Here is a 6,654-nt window from a genome sequence, read left to right on the forward strand (position 1 = left end):
GACTTCCACACTGTAATTGGCACGCTGTGGCAGGGGGGAGAAGCTGTTAAAATGTTTGCGATTTTTTAATTTGTGTCCGTAGTCTCCCACTGAGTGAGTGATACGTTTTAAAGCGAAGACAAATATTCGATTGGTCAAAGTAGGTTGATTGGTTGATAGAACTCTGCTGTCGTATGTTTTTCCAATACGTTTGTTGTATTTTTCACGAATTATTTACTTTCAAACATTTTTATTTATTCCTACGTTAATAAGTTTTAATTTAATACATCCTCACGTACTGCAGAGGCCCATTTAGTGCGCTGTTCTTTCTATAGGCCTACGTATCAGCACTTGTACTGCGCATAATCTTAACTAATTAATTATTACTGCTTCGAAATGTGTGTACCGCTAGATGGCACACTGTCGTTTCACGAGCAGGAAAAAGCATTGACGTAATTCGGCAAATATTTCTTTAGAATAAAGTACACTTTTGATTCAATAAACGTCGCAATGGGTGAAACTCAGCGATTGGGAAACAACGAAATTGATAATCTGAAACCACCAAAGTGGTTTATTATTATCATTATGATAATCATTACCCATATGGTGCAAAGAAGGCCGAGGCTTAGGATGCACTAGCGAAAAACCAAATTAATTTGAGTTACGCTGAGAAGTAGAAGGGAATCACGAGGAAAGAAAAGAATTTTAAAAAATGAGACGCAAAATTTATTGATTGCAATGAGAGGACTCTCGCCAACATGCAACAGAATTTGAAAATTTGAATGAATTTAAATTAAACAAATTTAAAAGGAGCGTTATTTGGAAGAATAGAAGTGACAGAAGAATTTAATGTAACGGGTGCCGACTTTTTGGAACACCACGCCTACCGACCGATGAGGGGGTTATTCCGCATTCATAATTCGCTCTAATTACATATGAGAATTTATTCGACCACACTCCAGCTTCCCATTGGTTGCGCCATCTGATTACATATTCTTAAAAAGTAAACACACAACGTTCTACCGTCGTCTTCTCGGCAGACGAATCTGATTGGTTCAGTTGGTGCTTAAGCGTCCGTGTTCCGCCGGAAATGATAATTTCCACTCACAGTCCCAACTTCTCATTGGCTGCAGCAGTTACGAAAAAGAAAAAAAAAAAAAAGGAGAATTATAAAAATCCAGAAAAGAGTGTGTTGGAATTACCGCAAAGGCGGGTGCCAGTCGTTCGTTTCTTCAAAAAAGTACGTAAGAGCACCTTGTATCAAAGGTTGTTATGAACGCGATGTGAAGTGCGTTGCGGCCATTATAAATGGAGAGCTGTAAGTGAGACTAAAGACGTCCAGCGTTCATTCTCAGTTGAATGTCGATGCCGACACTTCCCTCGCTACAAAGCTTTTACGATCATCGCCAGCGATGAACCGAGACAGGATGACTGGGGGTGGATAAAACGAATTGAAGAAATTTCTGTCAAACAACACGAAAAATCACATCAACTCATTGTGCAACTTGTGAGGTGTTAGACTGCAAAAATAAATCATTAAAATTCAAATTTTTCAAAATAAAACGAAATTTTCAAAATAATTAAAGGACTAATATCTGTGGCTGCACAAATTCAACAAAACCACACTATTTGAAACGTCCGCAATTTCCTTTTATATTTACTTTCGTTAAATTTTTAAGAAAACGTTTCATAAGAACACAAATGCCGCCTTTTCCGAGCAACAAGTCCTTCTCATAGGCATCCCGACCCTTCCCTCACTGCACATCTCCAAATGTCGATACGAAGTTAGGTGGTACACGTTGGACGATTCTCGAATTGATCAATGCTGCGTCGATGTCGGCCAACTACTAGATTGACTTTCGTAATATAATTGAAGAAAACGCTTCGTTCCAACGCAGTGGTAGCCTTCTCGGAACAACCTCTCTGAGTTGATTCAATAAACTTAAACAAGCCTAGCGTTGAGAACTGACTTCTGCGATCGACGTTTTCTGGTGCCGAACTCCCATCATCCCAGGTCAAGACCTAGATCTGGTAAAAGTGGAAATTAACAACACTCTCACCACAGTCACATCTTACCTCTGCCAGTTTGGGCTCAAGATCAATCCTGCTAAGTCCAAATTCATGGTGTATTCATTGAAGCAAACGCCTTCTTCTCTCCAGCCTTCGGTCGGCAACACCCTCATCCCAATTGTGTCCAGCCATCGTGATCTGGGCGTTGTATTCGACTCAAAACTTCGATTCAACGCCCACATCGACATGCTCCTCACACGTGCTTCAAGACTCCGGTGGATAGCAAAACAGCATCTCCTTCATATCAGAGATAAAAAGACAACCGTGAGGTACATAAGAGCAATCATCTTTCCACCTTTACTCTATGCTGCTGAAATTTGGGCGTCAGCGGCACCATCAATAAAGAAACCACTCTTTGCCACAGAATTCTGGCTCCTAAAGTGGGCCAACAGGAAGCACAACCTTCCAGCTCAGATTCGTACCACGCAGCTTGCCAACTCTCTCGGAATTCCACGGCTTCCCACCTTAGTCGACGACCAACGCCTCCTAGCAACAGTCAAGATGATAACAGGCATAATGGCAACACCTTCATTCTGGGATACCTGTGGCTGGAGGATCCCCCCTGCTGCCCTTAGGGCCAATCCCGAGCTCTACTCGCATTCAGCACGACTCCATCTCTCGGACAGGTTCCTTCCTCAGCAGATGCACAAGCAAACCCAGGCACTGGACGCCGACCTCAACAAATTCGCTGCTGACCGGACTTACCGGAAAAAAATTATGACGAGTAGGACTCATCAGCAATGACTGATGTCTACCTTGCATCTGTTCCTGTCTGATTGAGCTGGTGCTCTTATCTCGATGTTAAGCCAGCTCAATCAGATTAACTCTCGTAAGGAGTTCTCTCCTTTGTATTATAATGTTTTCTTTGTAAAATTACCGTTTTGTAAATAATTGTTCAATTTTCCCGGAAGTTTGGGAAACTGTAAGCCCCTGGCTTTATGGCCGTGAAGGGTAATAAAGATTATCTCTCTCTCTCTCTCTCTATCTCTTAACCTCCACTCACTGGCGTTCTCCAACGCATTGGACGAGGCAGCGGATGGAGGTGCAGTAAGGGCTCATGACCCACCGAAAATGACCACGTAGGAAAGCATGTAATGGTCCTAAATAATTGTCATTGCCGTCCGTGCATTTCCAAAAGGGCACAAAAATGCTCCAACAGAACCCAGCATGCAGAATGAAGCCAATTAAAATAACCGGAATCCACCCACCCTACAACAGAAAACTCCGCAAATCTGGAGGAATTGTTTAATTTCATTCGGAAAATCCGATTGGAAAAACGAATCTGAAAATAGTTACAAAAAAAAAAAAAAAAAATCTCTGGAAAGAGACATCTTGGCCTCGATGCCCTAGTGTCGTAAAACCCTTATACGAAGCCCGTATCGTACCGAAGGTATCGCCCGTACCTTTCCGAGACAAACGGTTCGAGAAAGCATGTACTGTGTGTATCCGTTTCTACAGATACAAACGCTATGATCAGAGGGATGAGATATCCCTATTATATTTACGATATATATCGATAAAACATTTCAATTTTGAAATATTAAACAATTAATTAAATACTTGTGATATAAATATTTCTAAATTTAAACGTTACATCGCCAAAATATATAAAACGCTAAACATATTTTAAATTTTTACATTTATACTGTTTCTTCTAAAAAATCCGCTTTTACATATTTTAATCCTCCAAACCTGAAGCAATTCCGCTAAACTGTAAACACTCCCCAGAAGTCGGCCTACTCAATAGGTCAGAGGATTAAGACGATTCCCAACACAGATTATATCCTCGGGTCAACGTGTGTTGTGGTTCCCCTTCACTCTGTCAAGAATTCATGTTTTTCGGAGAAATGAGTGATCCACGCCTTCCACTAAATTTCTCCCTCTAATTTACATGGTCACGGTTGCTGAATATCTTGGTGGAATGGGGGAGGATTTGAGGAAACAAAGACATTACATAAACTTTACAGAGACTTCCACTGTGTAGAAAATGTTCTAAAAGATAATGGCATTAATTAAAAAGAAAAACAGAAAAGAACTCTATCACCAGTCACCAAGGAACCAGCGAGAATTAAAGATGATTGGTAAAGAAAGAACTTGATGCGGAAACTACAAAGATCGGTTGTAGATCCACAAGTTGCTCGGGCTACGACGAGCAGCTTGCGGATGGTAACTGCGGGTTAAGGGAATTAATTATCCCGCTTTGTGCAAACATTTTCAATCAGAGGTTAAATATTCCCGATGATTAAATCGACTTTTAATCTGGAACTTCGCATCCATTCAGCACTAATGATCGACTTCACATCCTGCACGAGCTCTCTTACCTTTCAGAAGCTTTACAGATTCACTATTGTATGGGATTCTGTAATAATAATTCGAACTATTTCTAATTTTGAAGGAAATTCTGAAGCGAAAATTGAGAGCGTGTTGAAGTGGAAACAATTCGAAGGCATCAAAATCGAAAGTAAAAAAATGACCTCGTGACAAGTTATTAAAGGCATCGTTTTTCCTTAAAGGATAAGTTATTAATGCAACGGAGCAATTTTAAATTAAATAACGATACCGTTGAAAGACATTTCAAACATATTAATTATTTTCTGTTTATACTCCGGCCCGACAACCAGGTCAGTAGAGTTTACAATAAATCGTCAAAGCAAATATTATCGTATTTAGTAGTCACGGGCTTGAACCCCGGTCTACCCAAGGAACGCGTGCTATGCACTCTCGCCCCTAACCACTGGGCTATCCGAAATCGTTCAATACAAAGAACTTTCGTCTCGGTGGGAAGACTGTGAAAACCGAATAAGAGATTTCAGTTTTCTGATAAAAGGTGAAATAAAAATGAATGATTTTAGAGATTTGGTTCATCTTTAAAATCGAGTGAAATTCTCTTTTCAATTAAGAAAGCCAGAAGTATCTTTGAAACCATTGCGATTAGCTGAGCGACCTTTCAGCGTAATGAATAGTATTGAGCGAATGAATGAATGAATAATGTTGACAATTAAACGCGTTGCAGATTACGATGACCCTACATCTGACTGGAATGCCATTGCTTGAACTTGATCCGGAGCAACGTGTGAAATCATCCCTCCGTAATAAGAGCTCAGCTATTGAACAAAGCACGAGATCGACAACAAATATTAATGAAGAAGAAGTAAATTGCCACTTTCTAAAATAAATTTTCCTTAAATGTTTGTGTAATACTTTTTTTTTTTTCATGTAATCTGTGATTTTTGTGTACCTTTTCTACAACAGTTTCTTTGTTTTGTACTTAATATTTGTGTTTATATTGTAGAATGTTTTGTGATAATTCGTTATTTCTAATAAGGGAAATGCTATTATTTTATTCGCAATATTACAATTTTATCATGAAAAAAGATGCATCCATTATATTTCCCCAGTTGGAAAAATAAAGAATAAAGTCGCGTGTCTGCCGAGCACGCCCGGTAGATGGGTTTATGTGAAACATCCTTCGCGTTTCTTTTAGATATTTTGATTTGTATATATTGATTACCAAATAAAATAGCTTTTGTATTGTAAAAATGTTACTGACCATTCACATTTTTCATTAACTTCGGGAAGACAAGACTCAATGGTTTTAGGGTAACTAAAGTAAGAGCCGTATATTTGCTACTGCAACGTTGTCTCTGAAAACTGGGTCAATCGAAGAGCCCGATCTTAGTTCAAACAACATACGCAGCTGTTCGAGGAACCTAAAAACGGAATGTTGCGCGCCCCGAACAGCTGCGAATGCGAAAATACGAGAGGAATAAAGAAATTGCTGATAAATCTTTGTATTGTTGCAATCATAGGCAAATATTTGCACTCATACTTACTGCAGTAGTAACTACAGGAAGTATGATTGTAACGTCATACTATTAAAAACTTCTAAAAAGTTAGAACTGCAGATATCGTACTGGTCACGAAAAATGCGTCACGCGCTCTAATTTAATCATACTACTAATCAATTCTCCACACGACCAGTAGTGTGAGCGTGGGAAGCGCCTCGCGCAGACGCCTCGGATGACGTCCTTCCGTCACCTATCACATTTACTCTGTAAGTATTGATTGACAATCAATATATCAACGATATATTGATTGTCAACGATATATTGATTGACAGGTAGGCGTGGCAAATGATGAAATGATTGGTGGTGGGCGCGACAGACGACAAGCTACTGTGTAGTCATTGGTTGCATTATAATGTTTATTTATGAGCCAAGACGGGCCATAATAGTTTTGGCATGAACGGTAAAAAGGTAGTAATGAATCTTTTAAAGATGGAAGAAATTTGTAAGGAAAATAAAACGTTGTTCGATGAAACTAAATTAATTAAAGTTCCGCTCCGTTCATTTTTATGTTCTTCATTATGTTTTTTTCTCATAATTAAAAGCAGATTTTTGGAGTTCGTCAGTGTTTTCACTGTACTGTTGATTTAGGTTTGATTACGAAAAAAGGAAAAAGTTTCTTTGTTTTTCGTTATATTTTTAACCTGACCTTAAATGGTAGATTAGGAAATAATAGAAAAGATTTCCTAATATTTCGTGACCTAACCAATAATAGGAAAAGAAAAAAAGATTCTTTATATATATATATATTTAGCACAAG

Source organism: Mastigoproctus giganteus, unplaced genomic scaffold (assembly GCF_048544385.1).
Source record: "Mastigoproctus giganteus isolate SK-2022 unplaced genomic scaffold, ASM4854438v1 scaffold_22, whole genome shotgun sequence".
NCBI lineage: Eukaryota > Metazoa > Arthropoda > Arachnida > Uropygi > Thelyphonidae > Mastigoproctus > Mastigoproctus giganteus.